Raw genomic sequence first — 22295 nt, 5'->3', positions numbered from 1 at the left:
TGATTGGATCATACTCAGAATAAAACCTTCAATCTTTTCAAAACATGCACCCACGCTGGAGCTGTTCTCGGGGTGAACAGCACAACCAATCCCAAGACGTATGGAATTAGAGGTAAAGAAAATGGACAATATAGAAATTACAGTTTTAATTTATAGTTATAGTTTTAATCACCAATCATTTCAGGTGTATATATCTCATGAAATGTTATGAAACTAAATTCAATAATAGCAAAGATTGTGGTTGTTATTAAAAATGATTTGTTCTTAAAAGTTCTTTGCCAACATCTACTCAACTCTCTGAAAACAAGACAATCAATGGTAGGGCACAAGGGAATATCCAGGAACAGAGGAACCTTGGTGTACGTTCAAGGATTCCTAAAGATAGAAAGGGTGGTAAGGAAGGCCAGTGGGAAGCTGATCTTCATTAACTGGGGCAAAGAATATATTAGCAGTAAGGTAATGGTAAAACTTTGTAAATCATTGGTCAGACCCAGCTGGAATATTGTGTGTAGTTTTTGTCCACGCTGAACACAGGGCAAGATTTAACTGGAGAGTGTGGTGGAGATTCACCAGGATGTTTCCTGGAAGTGAATGTTTCATTTCTGTTTTCGTTTTGTGCTACCTTGATGTACTTATGTATGGAGTGATTTGTCTGGATGGCAGGCAAACAAAAGCTTGTCACTGTACCTTGGTACAGGTGACAATAACAAGCCAATTACAATCATGAGGAAAGACTGGATAGGCGTGCTTTATTTGCCTTGGGGTCTTGAGGATATGGAGGGGGAACTTGCAGAGGTACACAAAATTCTCCCTATAGCCGAGGTGTCTAAAACTAAGAGGCATACATTTAGAGTAATGGGCAAGAGGGGATCTGAGGAAGAACACATTCACCCAGACTGGAATCTGGAACACATTGCCTGAATGGATGGTGGAGGTAGAGACTACCACAACATGTATCTGCATGAACACTTGAATCACCAAGGCTTAGAAATCAATGGACTAAGTGCTGATAAATAAGATCAGTATAGATTTAACAGTTATTTATATCATTATTTAATAGTTATTATGGGTATGATGGGCTGAACAACCTATTCCTGTGCTGAATGACTCTGTGATATTATGACAATCAACATAAGGCAACTGATTCAGATCAAAATCAGAGTCTGGTTCAATATCACTGGATTTTGCCATGTTGTCGTTCACCAGTTGTACGTTGCAATAGAAAAATTGTGAATTACGGTAAATGTGCATCTAGATTAAATAGTTAAGTTAAATAAATAGTGCAAGAATAGACAATTTTAATAAGGAGTGATGTAGTGCTCATGAGTTCAATGTCCTTTCAGAAATCGTTTGGCCAAGGGGAAGAAGCTGTTCCTGAATCAGGCTTCTGTACCTCCTCCCGGATTTAGGTAGCTTGTGTAAGGTGGTTTCCAGTGGATGGATTCATGGTGATTCCTAGTCTTTTCTAAGGTATACACAGGTATGAAATATAACACCTTTTCATCCAGAAATGCTTGATGCTCTAACCGTGATGTCAGAGGCAGGTGGCAGTCAATGAATGAGTAACACATGCAAAATTCTGGAGGAACTCAGCAGTTAGGAAAAGAGTACAGTCAACGTTCTGGGCTGAAACCCTTCAGCAGGACTGGAGAAAAAAAGCTAAGAAGTAGATTTAAAAGTTGGGGCGACAGGAGAGAGAAAAACACCAGGTGATAGTTGAAACCTGATGGGCGAGAGGGGTGAAGTAAAGAGCTGGGAAGCTAATTGATGAAGAAGACAGAGGGCCATGGAAGAAAGAAAAGGAGGGAGGAGCACCATAGGAAGGCAATGGGCAGGCAAGGAGATAAGGTGAGAGAGGGAAAAGGGAATGGGAAATGGTGAAGGAGAGGGGGGTAGGGGGCATTACCAGAAGTCTGAAAAATTGATGTTCATGCCTTCAGGTTGGAGGCTACCAAGATGGAATATAAAGTGTTGCTCCTCCAACCTAAGTGTGGCCTCATCATGACAGTGGAGGAGGTCATAGATGGACACATCAGAATGGGAATGGGAAGTGGAATTAAAATGGGTGGACACTGGGGTATCCTGCTTGTTTTGGCAGTTGGAGTGTAGATGCTCAGTGAAGCGGTCTCCCAATCTACTCTGGGTCTCACCAATGTACAGGAGGCCACACTGGGAGCACCAAACACAGTAAATGACTCCAACAGACTCAAAGGTGAAGTGTCACCTCACCTGGAAGGACTGTTTAGGGCCCTGAATGGTAGTGAGGGGGAGGTGTAGGGGCAGGTGTAGCACTTGTTCCACTTGCAAGCATAAATGCCAGGAGAGAGATCAGTGGGGAGGGATGAATGGACAAGGGAAAGTGGAAATTTGGGGGGCTGCTGGGAGAAGATGTGCTTAGTGGTGGGATCCCATTGGAGATGGCAGAAGTTTTGGAGAATTATCTGCTGGACACAGAGGCTGGTGGGGTGGTAGGTGAGGACAAGAGGAACCCCATCCCTAGTAGGGTGTCGGGAGGATGGGGTAAGAACAGACATGCGTGAAATGGAAGAGGTGCAATAGAGGGCAGCATTGATGGTGGAGGAAGGGAAGCCTCTTTCTTTGAAAAAGGAAGACATCTCCTTTGTTCTAGAATGAAAAGCCTCATCATGAGAGCAGATGTCGTGAAGATGAAGGAATTGAGAGAAGGGGATGGTGTTTATACAAGTAACAGGGTGGGATGAGGTATAGTCCAGGTAGCTGTGAATGAGAAATTTGACCCAGTCACTAAGTGAGCATGTTATAAACACTGGTCTATAACCTTCCTGCATCAATCAGCACCAAGGAGCAGACATGTCCCTGTTCAAAAACAGGCTTACCGATAAACTGGGAACATAGACCGGTTCATTTAACTTCAGTGGAAACAATAATCAGGGAGATTAAGAATCACTTAGACAAATGTGGAATGATTAGAAAACTCCAACATGAATTTATTATTCTCAAATTATGCCTTACTAACAGAGTAAAGGATTAACTGAGAATTGGTGAAGAAAATGTGGTTGATATGGTAAGGGTGGGTATGTGCATACGCGCTGGATGGTAGACCAGATATCGAGACTGAAGGCCAGGTGGTAGTGTGGAAAGAAAACTGGCTCAGTGACAGGAAACAAAGATTGACAGAGAAAGATTATTTCTGAACCGGAGGATGAATTTCTTGTGAGGTCTGTATATGTAACACTAGCCCTCCTTGGAAAAGGGATTGCTGTTATTGTCATGTGTCGGCAGGTAGTGGAAATCTTCTTATCCATACAGATTAAATTAGAACAGGCCAAGCAATAACAGAAAGCAGAATTAAAGTGTAACAGCTACAGAAACAGTGCAGAACTGCAAAACAGTAAGCTGCCAAATCATAACAACGCAGACTGGGAGGTGGAGACACCATCTTTGTACTAGGGAAACAATCAGCTGTCTTATGATAGTGGGGTAGAAGCTGTGCTTCAGAACGTGACTTCAAGCTTTTGTGACAACCTGATGCAGGAGGAGAGAAGAGAAAATGTCTGGGTGAGTGAGGTTTCTGATTGTTCTGGCTGGTAGCTATACTGAGGCAGCAAGACATATAGAAAGCTATACAGAATATAGAATATATATTCTTAGTATAAATCATAAAGTCAGAGAGTTATACACCACAGAAACAGCCCATTCTGCCTAATGCATGCCAACCAAAATGCCTGACCAAGTGAGTCCTATTTCCCTGTATTTCGCCCATTGCCTTCTAAAGCCTTTCCACAAGTATACAGGACACAACTGGATATCTTCCAAATTTTTCACTGACAGAAAACTTGCACGTGACATAATCTGAGAGTGGACAGTGAGGAATTGGGCAATAGAAGGTCTGTGGGTATAGACGGTGAGGGGGTTGATGGAATTAAATGCTGGGAAATGTAACATGCTAAATTTTGTTCTGAAGAATGGTACGTGCAATTCTGTAAGGGTGAATGGTCAGAGATGTGAATATAGCAGGGTAGTTCGCAAATAGGACTCTGGGTTCAGAGTCAAGATAAATTTGGCTACAGTTGGTGTGTCCAGCTGTGGGGAGGGATAGATTGGAGGGCGAGGAGGAACATCAGGAGGGATGTGAAGGCTTTGGAACACACCATTACCAACAGGGTGAAGGTAACCTGTTGTATGATGTTGCAAACCCAAAACAGTAAACCTGTCTCACAATGCTACCAAGATAGTAAAAACAACCTGTAGCATCTGGATAACAACAAGCAGCATGTAGCTCAGTGCCACCATCATGATGCAGGCTACCTACTGCATATTGTTTTCAACAGAGTCAGTGAAGCCAGGCTGACAACAGGGACCGGGTTCCACCAGGGAACCAGCTACCCGCAACATAATGCAAACAACTGAACAATCATCAGAAACAGGCAACAATGCAATAACTGGGAATGGATTACCTGCATTACACAGGGGCCACCCATTTTAATTCCACTTCCCATTCCTATTCTGATATGTCCATCCATGGCCTCCTCCACTGTCGGGATAAGGCCACACTTTGGTTGAAGGAACAACTCCTTATATTTCATCTGGGTAGCCTCCAACCTGATGGCATGAAGATCGATTTCTCAAACTTCCAGTAATGTCGCCACCCCCTCCCTCCGTTCACCATTTCCCATCCCCATGACCCTCCCTCATGTTCTCCCCTCGCCTCCCTCTGGTGCTCCTTCCCCCCCTTCTTCTTTCTTCCATGGGCTTCTGTCTCTTTCACCATCAACTTCTCAGCTCTTTGCTTCATCCCTCCCCCTCCAAGTTTCACCTGACACCTGGTGTTTCTCTCTCCCCTCCCCCCACCCCACCTTTCAAATCTACTCCTCATCTTTTTTTCTCCAGTCCTGCTGAAGGGTTTCAGTTCGAAACATCGACTGTACTTTTTTCCATAGATGTTGCCTGGCCTGCAATGTTGCTCTAGCATTTTGTGCGTGTTGCTTGGATTTCCAGTATCTGCAGGCTTTTTTCTTGTTTGTCACCTGTTACAGTGCTACAGTCAGTTTGTGGACAACCTGTAGCACAGTAGTTTCATAAAGCAATAGTCACAGCAGTGTAGTACAAATAACTGAGGCTACCAGCCTGTAGCACAATGCTACAAACAGGGAGCAGAGAACCTTTAGCACTTTGCTCTGATCCCTGAACAAACATCACATAGAACTGTTTGTCCGTCTTTGTCGTGTGTGCGTTTACACTGATTTTATCATGTTTCTTTCTATTTACTATGAGTGCAGGCAAGAAAATGAATCTCAGGGCTGTCTACAGTGTCATATATGTACTTAGATAATAAATTTACTTTAACTTTGAACTTTGAAGTTTCAGGGTCAGCAAACCATTTGGAAGGCTGTTATTAATGGGATTTGAAATGGTGATTAGTTCATATCGTTGTAAAGTTAATGCTTTTCTTCTATCATTTCTCATCTAAAATTTATTCTAAATGAACTCTTGAAATCACATCAGCACTGAATGAATTCTGCAGATGGGAAGAGTTTAGGAGGGGAAACACAACCAAATGCAGCAGGTATTGTTGTTTTACCTTCATCTTTCATTTATTATGGGTAGAGCTGAGCTTTTCCTTCAGTAAGTTTAGTTAGAGCTTCAGAGACTGCTTCAACAACTAAGGGGAACTGAGGTTTCAGTGTGTGGACTGATATTGCTCAATGAACGTTCCATGCTGTCTCATTAGTTGCATCAGTGGATTTAAGTTCAAGTATAGTTTATTGGCATTCAACATGTATACTACCAACCAAAACAATGGTTTTCCAGACCACAGTGCATACAAAGCACACAGGTAACACATAAAGTAATATAACCTCAAATAAATTAACAATGACAATTGATATGATATGATACAAGTTAAAAAGTAAACAGTATAACACTAATCACAAAATGCTGGAGAAACTCAGCAGGCCAGGCAACATCTATGGAAAAAAGTACAGTCAATGTTTTGGGCTGAAACCCCTTGGCAGGACTGGAGAAAAAAAAGCTGAGGAGTTGATTTAAAAGATGTGGGGGATGGGTAGAGAGAGCCACCAGGTGATAAGTGAAACCTGGAGGGGGAAGGATGAAATAAAGAGCTGGGAAGTTGATTGGTGGAAGAGACAGAAAGCCATGGAAGAAAGAAAAAGGGGGGAGGAGCACCAGAGGGAGGTGATGAACGGGTAAGGAGATAGGTGAGAAGGACAGGGGATGGGAAATGGTGAAGGGGAGCATAACCGGAAGTTTGAGAAGTCGATGATCATGCCAACCATCCTCCAGCATTTTGTGTGTGTTGCTTGGATATCCAGCATTTGCAGATTTTCTCTTTGTGAGTATAACACTACTGCTTTATATGTGATGAGACCTGGGTGGTGGCAGGAAGTTCAATAGTCTTACAGCTTGAGGGAAGAAACTGTTTCCCATCCTAATGGCTCTTGTGCTTATACTGTGGTATGTCCACACTGATGGTAGGACGTCAAAGAAGTTGTTGGGCAGGTAGGATGGATCATTGACAATGCAAAGGGCCCTGTGGGCACAGCGCTCCTGAGAAGTATCTCTAATGAGTGTTAGGGAGACTCCGATGATCCTCTCAGCAGTCCTAGCAACGCTTTGTAGGGACTCATGGCCAAATGCCTTGCCATTCTCATACCAGGTAGTGATGCAGCTGTCCAGCATAGTCTCGATGGTGCTCAGCACAGAAAGCTTGTTGTCTGTCAGATGATTCAGGGTCTTTCTGAAGGCAATAACCATGCACAAGGATTTGTTGGAATGCCATGTGTGGATGAACTGAGTTCTGGAGATGAAGGTACCATCTGATGTCTAGATAATTGGCTGCAAAAATGGCAGGAAGTTGAAGCAATTGGATGGATTACCCACTTTTACTCACTGCATTACCCACTTCCCACCATGAGGTCATCTTTGCAGTCTCTGTGCAAATGCTTACTGCAGGTGATGAAGGTCTAGTGTTTAGCTATCTACCAATCTCATCTCATCCATATCATTGAAGTTGTGGCTCAGACTTACAGTAGTTGCTTTTTAAGATTCATAGATATGGTTTGGGGACAGCACGGGAAGTTAGGGGTCAGGTTAGCATTAAGGGACAGGGATGAGGGAGAGTTAGAGGTCAGAGGGAGTAAATAAAGAGTCAGGGGCAGGGGATAGTGTTCAGATTCGATCACAGTGTGCTCTACAGTTGAATGTCAGCAATCCCAGAAGTTGAGTTGGCAGACACTGTAGAGACATGTGGTGTCAAGTGCTAAGTTGGAAGTCCATACGGGGGTGGGGGGGGGGGGGAGTCAAGAGAGCTGATGACCTCCCAGTCATCAGGGTCGGAATCCTATGTGAGTCTGGAAGTCAAGGTCCAAAGGTCAAACCCATGATTTGCAAGTCCTGAGGCTGAGGCCCAAAGGTCAAATGCATGATCAGTGAATCCTGGGTTCAAGGCAAAGGTCAAACCCATGATTAGCAAGCCCAAGGGTTGATACCCAGTAGTCGATACCCAGTAGTCAATGAAGTCTATAAGACAAAAGCAATGTTCATAGAGCAAAGTTGGTGAGTCTGGAGGTAGAGGCCCAAAGGTCAAAGGTTTTGGGTCGGTTTATCTGGAAGGCAGAGGCCCGAGTCTACAAGTCCAGACCAGGGACTGGAAGTTGAGGCCTAACTTCTGCAAGTCTGAGGGTTCAGGTCCAGGGATGGCCTGTCCTGGGGTTGGAGGCCTATGTATTAGTGAGTGTGTGGGAGGATGGGAAAGCAGTCTTTCTAATGCTGTACATGATACTTGTGTTGTTCAGCTCAACATTGTGGGTACTCTATGTTGCTGCCAGAATGTGTAACACCACATCTTTGGGTGTGTGGGTTGTTAGTGCAACCGATGCATTTCACTATATGTTTTGATGTAAATGTGATAAGTTAATCTGAATCTGCATCATACCTTGCACTAGGCTTGATCACTGTTTGCACTATCTAGTTTGTATAGAAGTACCACAGTGTTCACTACAGCACTGGTCTGAATACAACTATCATTGTGTTCATTGCAGTACTAGTTTGTATTGAACTTCTATTGTGTTTAATACAATGCTAGTTTGTATAGATCTGCTGTGTTCAATACAGTACTAGTCAGTATAGATCTACTGTTGTGCTTTATACAGTACTAGTTTGTATAGAAATTCCATTGTGTCCAAGACATTACTAGTTTGTATAGAAATTTCATTGTGTACAGTGCAGTGCTCATTTGTATAGATCTACTGTTGTGTTCGATACAGTACTCACCAAACTCCATAGAGAGCGGGTCCTGGAGCTGCAATATGCAGACAACTGTGGTCTTGTGGCCCATACTCCGGAGGATCTTCAGACTGTCCTTGCTGTGGTGGTGAGAGTGTACAGCAGGATGGGGCTGACCGTCAAAGCCACCAAGACAGAAGTGGTTTGCCAATGGAGTACCAATGTCCCACCCACCCTACCTGCCTTCACTGTTGGTGATGAAAAGCTGTCAGTAGTGCCATCTTTCAAATATCTGGGGAGCATTCTCTCTGAGGATAGCGGCATTGACAACGACATCGAGAGCCACATTAAACAGGCATCAGCTGCCTTTGGGAGACTTCAGCGTAGAGTCTTTCAGATCAGGAGCCTTTGACCCTCCACAAAGGTCGCTGTATACCAAGCGGTCTGGCTCACCACCCTCCTTTATAGCTGTGAAGCTTGGGTAACCTACAGCCGTCACATCAAGTCCTTGGAGCGCTTCCACATAAGCTGCCTTAGGTGCATCCTGGGAATTACCTGGCGTGAGCGGGTGCCTCACACTGAAATACTTGTAAAGACCAACTGCAGAAGTATTGAGGCCATGGTCACCCAGCGTCAACTGCAGTGGCTGGGGCACGTGATAAGGATGCCCCCATGTCGGCTACCCCGCAGAGTGTTATACAGCTAGCTACATCATGGTCGATGCTCAGCTGGAGGGCCGAAGAAGACTATAAGGATAAGATAAAGATTGCTTTAAGAAAGTGCAAGATCAGACTCGAGGACCTGGAGGATGTTATTGCTGACAGTAACACTTGGCGACAGCTGTGTAGGGACGGGGTTCATATTCTGGAGATGGAGAGAACAACCAGAAGACAGCAGAAGAGGGCCAGGAGAAATGCAGCCCTGGTTGCCACCACTACCACATATACATGTCTCACTTGCAATAGAGCTTGTGTGTCCAGGATAGGACGAATATCAAAGATCTCACCGTTAAAGGAGTGCACGTCGTCATTGGATTTCCATGGACAACCGAAGAGAAGAAAGAGACTCATTTTATAGAACAACCGTTGTGTTCAATACAGACTAGTCAGTACGTATCGATCTACTGTTGTGCTCTATACAGTACTAGTTTGTATAGAATTTCCAATGCATTCAATACAGAACTCACTGTATGGATCTACTGTTGTGTTTAATACAGTACTAGTTTGTATGGAACTACCACTGTGTTCAATACAGTACTCGTTTCTACAGATCTACTGTTGCGTTCAATACTGCACTAGTTTGTATAGATCTACTGTTGCATTCAATGCAGTACTAGTTTGCTAGGGTCAATGCTTTATATCTCAATCCCTCTAACAGCAGATCTGCATCCCATACGTGAGGCTGCTGAACCTGTCATTGCCTGCACTGAGAGTATGCAATCTCAAAAAGATACTGCAATACGGTATTCTCTGTAAGAATCCAAAAGGAAAGCAAGATCAAAATCAACTAATGGTCCCAAATCTTGGCAATGCTTTAAATAAGGAATCACTGGCCTCAGTGGTGTACCCTATGGGCTGTTGGACAGCCTGGCAGTGTTACTGGGTTGGCTGTGATTCCAGGAATGAGGCTCACTCCCCATTAAAAGTTGGATACCTGGTACCACTGGATTAGAGAGACTTGGCCCTGGGCTCCATCATTCAATGGCAGCCAGTGTGCACTCATACCTCAGGCACACCTGCCTGTCCTTCAGCCCCAGGTAAGGCTGCACATGAGCGGTGGGGCAGAAGAGAAGTAATTGAATCTTTAAGCAGAGATGCAGCATTCTTTGTGGCCTCCAGAGTGGATTAGCTGGTTCAATTTGCAGCAACTGCCAGCTGCAGTGAGCAAGCTGTGTTGGACACACTGTTCTCCCCCAACAGCAGATTGTCTTTCCAAACGAAGAAACAGCAGCCACTTCCTGCTGTCAAACATTATCACACAACTGACAACATCAGTCCATGCCTGTCCCAAGGGTAGTGTCTGGGGTACACAGGAATCTCAGAAAGAACATGATTTCTGATTGCACTAAGGAAACATCCAAGCTGAATTTTTCAGTGCTAAATATCAGCAACATATAATCCAGTTTCTAAGCAACAATACCCCAAATCACAAACTTATATGCTTTTATTTGCATCGTTATGGTCATCGGTGGCTTGTTTCATGCTGAAAATATTAACATAATTCATTGATTTTTCAATAATAGTAACCATGATTCAGTCGCAACATCAAATGTGCAACCCAAATTAATGGAATCAAAGTCCCACCTCAGCATCACCTTCTCTTATGTGTGTTGCATAGCAACCCATAGGCTGCAGATACACCATGCCTAATTGCTTCAAAGATGAAGTGCGTATCTGGAAAATCAGAGTTATACTGATAGCTGTATTGTTTGGGATGTTGATTTTGGAAAAATGTTGAAAAATGATGCACTGAAGTCAGGCAGGGAGTAATATGGAAATATATTATTGTAATAACATTTATTGAAATTCTCCACAGTTTTTGATGAAGAGAATTATTGAAAGGCATTGGAAAGTAATAGGGAATTAGAATTCTTGTTGATAACAGCAATGCAGCCAGGGGGTTGAAGACGAGCTTCAAATACAGCACATAAACCAGGTCAGGGTCAGTCAAGTAGGCAGAGCTGCCAAGGGCTTGTAAAGGTGTAAGGAAAGTTTAAATTGCATCTGTTTTAAAGAAGAGTCTGACTGACCAGGGAGATGAACTGAAGAGCACTGATCGGCAAATGGGAAAATTATATTGCTGTAATCACAGAGGTATGTTTGAAAGAGGGGCAGGACTGGCACCTCAACATTGCAGGAGACACAAGCTTCAGGGGTGAAAGGGGGAAGTGTAAAAGATCAGAGGACATTGCATTGTTGATCATTGTTGATCACCACTGCAGTCATGATGGAGTGTGTCCTTCAAAGGCTATCTGGATAAAAATTTGAAATAAAAGTTGGGCAATCTCTTTGTCAGAGTGATATAAGAGAGAAATATAGGACAGATATAGGAGCAACAGCTGGAGGGGATTTAAACAATATTAACTGGGAACACTTGAGGGTGAAAAAAAGCATTTGAATGCATCAAGAAGAGCTTTTCATTCTAGTATGTAGATAGTTTTCGTAAGGATGGGACAATGCTTGACCTAATCCTTGTAAATGAAGAACGGCAAGTGGATGAAGTGTTCAGCTTGTGACTGTAAATCAGTTAGTATAAAAGGGGATACGGAAGGCCCAGAAGTAAATTGTTTGAATTAGGGGAAAGCTGATTTCAGGATCATTAGACAGCACCTGGCAAATGGGGACTAGAAGCAGCTTCTTGTGGGTAAATTTACATTTGGGAAGTGGCAGTCTTTTAAAATTCAAACAGTGAGAGTTCAGTGCTACTGTGTCCCTGTAAGGGTGAAGGGTGAAGATAGAAAAGCAGTGAACTCTGGTGGTCAAAGAGTATTGGAAGTTAGATTAAATAAAGCAACCATATTATAAAGGCCTTTCGGGGCTATGGAGAGTGAGAGTAACAAAGAAATTAGGAGGATAAACAGGTGTCACAAGATATCACTGCAGAGTAAAGAAATCAAAATACATTTTATAAATATATTCAGAACAAAAGATTGTCCAGTAACAAGGGTAAGAGTGGAACTCATTAGGAAACAAAGTGGTGATAGAGACAGAGTGCATGAGTACTCTTCAGCAAGAGAAGGAATTGTAGTTGGAAATGTCATTTGGGATGGATGGGATATTCTAGAACACATTACAATTAAAAAGGATGAGGTATTAGATGTATGTGGGCATGAAGATGGATAAATCTCCTGGGCTCAGTGAGGACTTTTGTACGTTTGTAGAAGGTAAGGGAAAATTGTGAGCTATCAGTTGACTGGAAGACAGAAGATGTGTTCTCAAGTAGGGCAGCAGGTATAAGACTGGTAATTACAGGCCAGTGTCTGTTTAATATCAGTGGCAGGGGATTTATTGGAAAAATTCTGAGGGACAGGATTAATCTACACATTGAAAGGGAGGGGTTAGTGAGAATAGTTAGTGCAGCTTTGAGGGTGGGAGATCCTGTCTAACTAATTAGATTGAGTTTTAGAAGATGTGACAAAAATATGGATAAGGTCACTGTAGTTGATGTAGCTTGCATGGGTCTTTGACAAAGACCCAAATGGAATGTTGGTTCAAAAGGTGATTTGAGGCAAGTGGCAAATTGAATCCAAAGTTGGCTTGGTGTCAAGAGCAGAGGGTGATGCTGGAGGGTTGTTTTTGTGGCTAGAAATCTGTGACCAGTAGTGTTCCATAGAAATCACTGCTGGGGTTCTTGTAGAATGTTCTTCACACTAATAAAACCCGTATGTTTTTGTATAATTAACTCCTATTGCTAGAAGACAATATGGGTGTTAGTAAGTCTGTGGATTGCATGGTTTCTAGTGTTGTTGAGGAGGATAATCTTAGGCTACAGGATAATTATAATCAGCTGGTTTTATGTGCACGACAATGACAGCTTGAATTTAATCCCAATAAGTGTGAAATAATGCATTTTGATCTGGTAAATAAGAGTAGGACATATTCCATGAATAGTAGAACCCCAGGAATGTTGAGAAAGAAGCAGATGTTGGTGTATAAATCTAAGGATTCCTGAAGGTGGCAGAAGTAGATGGTGTCATGAAGGAGACATACAGGATACCTGCCTTTATTAACCAGTGCATTGAACCTAAGAGCAGGGAGTTCTTGGAACAATGTTATAAAACATTAATAAACCACAGTTGGACTATTGGGTGCTGTTCTAAAGGAGGGATGTGATTGCACTAGAGAGAGTACAGAGGATATACACCAGGATGGAATATTTCAGGTATAAGACCATAAGATATTGGAGCAGAACAAGGCCATTTGACCTATCGTGTCTGCTCCACCATTTCACCGTGGGTGATTCATTATCTCCCTAAACCCCGTTCTCCTTTGTCAATGAAGGCTCTCAATCATCTAGGTCATTGTATATCAAGCAGTAGTAAATCAAGGCAACTGAACTTGCTGTGTTGTCCAGAGGTCATTTTGCCACTCATCTCAGAGGCATCTTCAGTTCTGATTCATGGAGGGTAGTTTTCCGGCTTATAAACTCTGTGAGTTGTTTAGTGGTGTACCAATCACATGAGGGTCATTTAGGGATAATGGGAGGGTCATTAGTTGGCCCAACATAAGAGGGCTCAGCTAAAGCATGGTGGACACTCGTTTGATGATAACAATATGCACATTTTAGACAGGGAGAACAGGGGGTTTGAAGAAGAGGTTGAAGAGGTCATCTTTGTCAAATTGGAAAACCCAGCCCTGAGCAGAGGGGGTGGGGTACAACAACACCTATTACCTACTTACAGTGCAGTCCTACCATACTTACCCCAGCTTCTCCACAACAGTTCACACCTCCATTCATGCAAAGATAAAACTAACTATCCTCTTATTATCTCTATGACTCTTAATGACCCTCATGTGATTGCAATACCTTTAAACCGAGGGATAATTCCTTGAAAGCAATGTCACAGGTAGATTGGGTCAAAAAGAAAATCTTTGAGCACATTGGTCTTCATAAATCAATGACTGAATGCAAGAGTTGGGATGTTATGTTAAAATTGTATAAGACTTTGATAAGGCCAAATTTGGAATATTGTGTCCAGTTTTGGTCACCTACCTACAGGAAAGATCTAAATAAGATTAAAAGAGTACAGAAGAAATTTACATGGATATTGCTGGGACTTGAAGACCTGAGTTATAGGAAAAGGTTGAATAGATTGGAACTTTATTTCCAAGAACATAGAAGAATGAGTGGAGATTTGATAAAGGTATACAAAATTATGGGGGGTATAGACAGGGTAAATGAAAGTAGACCTTTTCTATTGAAGTTGGGTGAGGCTACAACTAAAGGTCATGGGTTAAGGGTGAAAGGTGAAATGTTTATGGGGAACGTAAGAGGAAACTTCTTCACTCAGAGCGTGGTGAGTGTGGAATGAGCTGCCAGTAGAAGTGGTGGATGTGGGTTCAATTTCAAAATTTTAAGAGAAATTTAGATAGGTACATGGATGGGAGGGATATGAAGGTCTATGGTCTGGGTGCAGGACGACAGAACTAGGCAGACTAATGTTCAGCATAGATTAGGTGGGCTAAATGGCCTGTTTCGGTCCTGTAGTGATCTACCTGGAGGTGTAAGAGTAATCATAAACAACCCATTCTGTGCCAAAAGTGTCAGTATTTTTATTTCTATTTCAATTATAACTTTCTTGTCTGGGTAGCATGAAATTAGGTTGCAGGTCCAAAATGATCCAGTGTACTTGACAAGAATGTTTACCCTGTTGTTTTCAAGATTCCTGTTTGAAAAATGTCATGTTGTGTAAGAACTCACCACTGAGCACACCTGTGAGTTAGAATTCACCTCATGCTCCATTTTGCTCAAATGACAGAGCAATTTCCTGAGGTAAGAAATTATTTGTTGGTATTATTCCCATCACCTGTGCACTGCATAACAGTGGCAGTTACAGATCCAGCTGCCAACTCCTCACTCACCGAGGCAGAGCCATGCTGTGGAGAAAGAGCAAAGATAAATACGCCTTCTGTTTTTCTCTCTCTCTCTGTGACAAGAAGGTAAGTGTAGCCACAGATGCAGCACAACTCAGCTGGATGAGCCGAAGAAATGAAAGATGCCATATCTCACTGCCAGCAGAGTTCTACATCTGGATGAAGGAAAAGTAGCAGAAAGATCTAAAGAGTTAAACGGGAGCAGCTGAATCTGTAAGAGACAGATAACCCCATAGGAAAATGGTTTGAGTGTGTGATAAAAACAAAAAAGGCAGAAATAGCAATGCAACTGCATCATTAGGTTCACTGAATATGCCACATTTTTACAGAAGTGGTTTGCAGAAACATTAACATTCACCTGAAACAACGTTCCATGATCTGAAATATTTTGTTATTGGGATATTAAAATAATCCAGTAAAAAGATGGAATTCCTATTGATGAGTCACAAAACAAATAGTTATTTCAATCTTAAATGACAGGCAGTGTTGTGAAATATTGCTCGGTAGCGTTCCTCTGTGTTGATTGAGTTTGTATAGTTAAATGTGAAAGGAAACATTAATTTGCATTAACAAGATATACATAGCTTTACTGATTTAGAAATAAGCCTACATCATTAAAAAAAACATATTGCTAGAACTTCCTCTAAAGGTCTGATTGAGCAATATGAATCAGATGAAAATGGGAATACTCCACAGGTCAGGCAGCTGTGGAGCCATTTCAATGATGAAACTGAGAGCTTTGAGTTAAACATATTTTAAAACAGAGGAAAGAGGACAAAAGATATACAGAAGGATATTAGGGTTCAAGTGTGTAGCTCTCTAAAAGTGGCAAGATAGGGTAGGAAAGAAGGTGTACAGCATGTTTACTTTTATCAGTTGGAATATGGAGTATAAACATCAAGGAGTCATGTCACAGCTGTATTTGCTAGGCTTTATTTGGAGTATTATGTGCAGTTCCAGTTGCCCCGTTATAGAAGGGATTTGGAGGTGTTGGAAAGTACATGGATTAGAGGGAATGAGCTATATTGAGTACTGATATAGCAATAGTAGTCACTATCAAATATGACAAGATGGTTACTATTAGTTCTTAATTTGATGTCTTTCCCACAGTGTTTAATGGAGGGTTGGAGAAGAGCGGGAAAAAATGGCACTAGCTGAAAGCCTCTGCACATTTGGGAGCTTCTTTTACATGCCTTACATGTGGTAGGAACGTTCATGATGTCTTGTTCCAGACAAGGCTGCAGAAATGGGCATCCTCAGTGAGAAAATGTATCCATGGTAACAACACCATGGTCCTCCTCATAACACAGAAAACAGCACTGATATTTTGAGTATTATTGCTCCTAAATGTCGCATTCTCAGTAATGCAAAAATATTTATCTCACAAGTAACAGCTAAATAATAATGAAAGAGAATATTTGAATTTCTTTTACTTATTTATCTGGTGGGTGGAATTGGAAAGGCCCTTATTGTCCTTCAGGGAGAGGTGGTGAGCTGCCTTCTTGAAACTCTACAGTTCTCCTGGTGAGGATTCTTCAATTGTGTCTTTGGGGAAGGACCTCCAGGGCTTAAACCCAGCAATGATGAAGTACTAGATAAACTTCTAGGTGGTATGTGACTTGGAGGGGAACCTGCAGCTGCTGGATATTCCCCCATAGACCCCTTTCTTGGAGGGAGAGCTTCTATCAGAGGAACTCATGTGAGTGACTGTGGTGTATTTTGTAAACATACTGCAGTCATCAATAGTGGAGTGAAGGGATTTTCAAGATGTGGATGGTGTTGTGTATTTAATATTCTAATAATATTTAGGTAATCTTGTATATATATTGTTTGATTAAGCAATCTTGTTTGTTTAAGTAATTCATTATGGGTTATGTGTATAAAGACATTAATTGCATATGTCATCACACTAACATGTGATACCATGGTTTGAGAATCCTTCAGGCAAGACTGCAGAGTCCAGAGTCAGTGGGGGAGAGGGGTTGAAGCCCACACTCCATGAAACAGTGAATGCAGTAATCTATTTCCCTCCAATACAGCAATCTTACCCTTAGGTCCTCTATCTGCTTTCCAGTGATGGTATTTTGGCCAGGGGACCCTGGTCAGTGTTGATCATGTTCCCTGGCACTTCAGTCTGTCCTGATAACCTCACTTTCTAAGATGATCATCCACTCAATACCAGCATCCCTGAGAGTCAAGTTAGCTGAATCCTTCAGGCTCAGCAGGAGATTGTAAGATCACTGTAGATTTAGAATGATCATTCAAAAGTGTGTTTCTTAAAGAGAAATTACAGATAGCAGACCTCAGCCATAACAGTCCAGAAGATGCATATCTTTTGTGAGCTGCCCACAAAACATTATCATCTATCACCTGTGCTGTCTTGAAACTTAAAATACACCCAATGACTTGGCCTCAGCAGGTTCCACAGATTCATCACCTTCTGGCTGAAGAAATTTCTCTTCATCTTAACAGACATTTCTTTATTCTGAAGCAATGCCTTCAGATTCTAGACTCTTTTACAAATGGAAACATCCTCTCCACCTCCACTCTATCCAGGCTTTGAGGATCTGGTGGGTTACAACAGGATCCCCTTTCTTCCTGCTGAACACCATTAAGTACAAGTGCAGAGACTTATCATTCCTATGATCATCCTTGCTAATCTTCTCCAGGGCCAGCACATCATTTTCAGATATGGGGTTCAAACTTTCTCACAATGTTCCAAAAGCAGCCTGACCAACATGTTACAATCCTTCCCAGTACATCCTTGTTTGTCTTGTCTAGTCCTTTTGAAATGACTTCTTTTGCTACCAACAAAATCTGTTATCCTTGAGGGAAGCTTGAACTAAGACTTCAAAGTCACTTTGCACTTCAGATTTCTAAATTTTCTCCTCATTTGAAAATAGTCTATACCTTTATTCTCCCTATCAAAGAGCATAACCCGACACTTTCCTGCAATATATTCCATCTGTCATTTCTTTGCCCACTCACCGAATCTGTCCATATATTTCTGCATACTCCCTGTCTGCAACACTACTTGCTCCTCCAGCTATCTTGGTATCACCTACAAGCTTGTTATCATTTCCTTCTACCATATCATAAACCATAAAGTGAAATGTTCCAGCCCAAACGCTGCCCCCCTGCAGAACTCCACTGGTCACTCAGTCACCCTGAGTAGGGCCCTTTTGTCCCCACGTAATGACTTCTGCCAGTCATCCAATCTTCTATCATAGCTGGTACCATGCACTCTTACCTTGTTTAGCAGCCTTGTGTGCATCACCTTGTCAAACACAAATGGTGCTTGCAAACTTGATTTCAACATTTAAGAGAAGTTTGGATAAATATATGGATGGTATTGTATGGAGGGCTATGGCCCAGTGCAAGCTGATGGAAATAGGCAGTTTAAATGGTTTGGCATGGACTAGATGGGCTGAAGGGCCTGTTTCTATACTGTACTTTTCTATAGCTCTTTGACTCTAAACACTCGGAAATTTCATCCTTAATGATGGACTCTAAAATCTTACCAGCCACCAGGGTGATGCTAACTAACCAAGTGGGATTGGTACAGATGGTATTTAATGGTCAGCGTGGACTGGTCTGGTTCTGGGCTGGACAACCCTATTCTGAAAAAATTAGAGAGTGAAATAGTTCCAATACTAGCCTCAATTTATCACCTAGTTCTCATCTTTAAAAGAATATTGTGAGGTATTGTGAAGCATATTTGATGAAAATAACATCAGGACTGAACATAAACAGAGGTGAGTCCCAATTAGTGTGGTGGAGTCTCGATATAATATTTAATGAGACCTGCTGAGCCTGGAAAATAGCAGTGAGACACCTTTAAAGATTTGATAACAAACAAGAGAAAATCTGTGGATGCTGGAAGTCCAAAGCAACACACAGAAAATGCCAGAGGAACTCAGCAGGCCAGGCAACCTCTATGGAAAGAGTACAGTTGACGTTTCAGTAGGTCCTGCTGAAGGGTCCTGGCCCAAAATGTTAACTGTTTACTCTTTTCCATCGATGCTGCCTGGCCTGCTGAGTTCCTCCAGCATTTTATTCAAGGACCTGAAGGGTGTGTTGAAGAATCACTTTACTCCTAAACCAAGAGGGATATTTAAGTTTGATTCAGATAAACTAATTAAGATCTCATCGCTACCATTAACAGATTCACAGAAGAGTACATTATGTATGACATCACTTCCATCAACTGAATCAATCTGTAATAGAAAACATCATCAAAAGAGGATGAATGTGCCCTCCCACTCTTTTCCCAGTATCCATTGGGAGTAAGTATTGGGAGCCATTGAGAGTTATTAGACTCATTACTGCCAAATGCATGTCAATTCTGTAATCACAGATACAACCATCATGCGAAATAACAGTTGTTACAGCAAGTCCAAGAATGTTGCAGCACATCTGACACTGAAGGTGCCCAGACATTTGTACGACAAAACTGGCACATCACTCACAGATGTGAGTCAGCATCAGTGGATCTACTTCAGTTCTGCACCTTTGGAGAAGGGTTTAAATACAACTGCTCTACCCATGATTTCAAGAAGCTGTCGAGTTTAGACACAGCTCAGCAGATCACTGAACCCACCTCCACTTCATGGGCTCTGTCCACACTCTCCATGCCTGAGTAAATCAGCCAATGTAATCAACCCCGGGTATTCTCTCTTCTTCCTCCTTGGATCAGGCATAAGATACAAAAGCCTGAAAACAGCTACAACAAAGTTCAAGGACAGGTTCTACTGCACTGTAGAATTGTTCCCTAGTGTAATAAAATGGACTTTGACCTCACAGTCTACTCTGTTACGATCTGGCACCTTAATGTCTGCCTGCACTGCACTTTCTCTGTAATCGTTAACACTTTATTCTACATTGTTATTGTACAATCCCAGGGCAGTGTTGTATTGAACTGACCTACAAGACAAAATTTTTCATCTTCCTCAGTACATCTGAATACAATAAACCAACTTGCCAATTTACAAATTTACTTAGCCTTCCTCAGAGTTAGGTTATCTTCCCTAGCCTGATGTAACATTTGAATTAAGGAAGTAGCCAAACGTTGTGACAGTCACATTTGACCTGCATCCCATTGGCTGGTTCTGGCAGCTGTCCTAAACCTAGTCAGAGATTCTCATCAAAGTTGAGGTTGGCATGCCCATGTTGTGCTGAGGGAGTGTTCATTCTTTCCTCTCTTTCAAGTTGGCACCATTTAGAATGTGGCATTTTCCTCTGTATTTTGGCAACATTTATTCTTCAACAAAAATCTCAATAGCTGACTATCTGATTGTCTTCACACCGCTGTTTGTGGGAATTTGTTGCGTGGGAATTGTTTCCTGTTAAGTTAAATTGAGGAGGAGCACTCCACAATCAACATCACAGCCTCTAAAGTGTTGCTTATATGAGACCATAAGACAATTAGGCCATTCAACCCATTCTTCTCTGAGTCTTTCCATTATTCCATCAGGGCTGTTTCATCTTCCCTCTCAACCCCATTCTCCTGCCTTCTCCCTGTAACCTTTTATGCCCTTATGAACACAATAAGAAATATTAAAACTGTTATTGAACTTTCCTTTTACACAATATCAAGTCATTTACAACATGACAATCAACTGCGTTCATTAAACAGCTTCATATTAGACCATAAGACATAGGAGCAGAATTAGGCCATTTGGCCCATTGAGTCTGCTCAACCATTCAATCATTGCTGAACCTCCCCCCCACTTGTCCCACTCCAGAACCTTCTTCCCATAACCGTTGATGTCGTGTCCAATCAAGAACTTATCAAGCTCTGACTTAAATACACCCAATAACCTGGCCTCCACAGCTCTCTGTGGTAATAAATTCCACAAATTCACCAAACTCTGGCTAAAGAAATATCTCCGCATCTCTGTTTTAAATGGACACCCCTCTATCCTGAGGCTGTGTCTTCTTAACCTAGACTGTCCCACCATGGGAAACATCATTTCCACATCTACTCTGTCTAGGCCTTTCAACATTCGAAAGGTTTCAGTGAGATCCTCTCTCATCCTCTAAATTCTAGTGAGTACAGACCCAAAGCTATCAAACATCCCTCAAATGATAACCCTTTCATTCCTGGAATCATCCTTATGAACCTCCACTGAAGCCTCTCCCATGCCAGCATGTATTTTCTTAGATGAGGAGCCCAAAACTGTTCACAATACTCAAGGTGAGAACTCACCAGTGCCTTATAAAGCCTCAGCATCACATCCTTGCTCATATTCTAAACCTCTTGAAATGAATGCTAACATTGCATTTGCCTTCCTCACCACTGACTCTACCTGCAAGTTAACCTTTAGGGTGTTCTGTAAAAGGACTCCCAAGTCCCTCTGCATCTCAGATTTTTGGATTTTCTCCTTGTTTAGAAAATAGTGTACACAATTATTTCTACTGCCAAAGTGCATGACCATGCATTTTGTAACATCGTATTTCATGTCAGTTTCTTGCCCGTTCTCCTAATCTGTCCAAGTCCTTCTTCAGCCTACCTGTTTCCTCAACACCAGCTACCCCTCCACCAATCTTCATATCATCTGCAAACTTGGCAACAAAGCCATCTATTCCATCATCTAAATCATTGATATACAGCATAAAAAGAAGCGGTCCCAACACTGACCCCTGCGGAACACCTCAAAATTATGGATCTTTTAAAACTACCCCAAGTATTTGCCATGTACCAATTTTGAAATTGCAGTACAGGTTCCCCCCACCCCCCAACCTTTACAAAGGTAGTACATTCCTATGAAAACTTTTCTTAAGCCGAAAAGGCGTAAAGTGAAGAACCATTGATTTATATGGGAAAAATTTTTGAAAAAGTGAAAACTCTCTTTGTAATGTGAAAACAGGTTACTAATGTAGGTCTTTTGTAAAAGTGAAGTGGCACAAAGCGAACATTCGTAAAGCGGGAGACCCCTGTAATATCCTTCATTATCTGAACTGTTTTTATTTGTCTTCCAGCAATTTCTGCTCAGATGTTTTCCAAAATTGAATATATCAGAGAAAAAAATATCCAGCAGAATCATCAAAATTTGAACCGAAATGTTTTTTATTTTAAGTGGGAAGACTCTGTGTGTAGGTGTGTACATAGAAGTGCACAGCGGTACAGGTAACAGATTGACTGCCTTTCAGCTCCTGATCTCGGGTGCTGTGTGTGTGGAATTTGCACCTTTTCCCTGTGAAAGTGGGTCAGTGTTTCAGCGCTTCAGATTCCTCCCAAATCCCAAAACAAGTGAATGGCAAAGTCATAAAATGGAAGTCAATGGAAGGAGGTGAGTTGCAGGGCTCCAGGCAAATACTGAGAGTGGAATGTAACTGATGGCAGCTGTTGTGGAACCAATGGGCCAATTGGCCATCTGAGTTGTAGTCAATCATGGAGATAGGTTGGCATGGATGCGCTGGGCCAAATTGTTCTTCAGTTCTCTAGAAATCTATAACCTCTTTGTGCCTTTTTAGCAT

This window comes from Hemitrygon akajei, chromosome 11, assembly GCF_048418815.1.
Source record: "Hemitrygon akajei chromosome 11, sHemAka1.3, whole genome shotgun sequence".
Classification (NCBI taxonomy): domain Eukaryota; kingdom Metazoa; phylum Chordata; class Chondrichthyes; order Myliobatiformes; family Dasyatidae; genus Hemitrygon; species Hemitrygon akajei.
The sequence above is the reverse complement of the archived record's forward strand: the minus strand, read 5'-3'. Positions refer to the sequence as shown.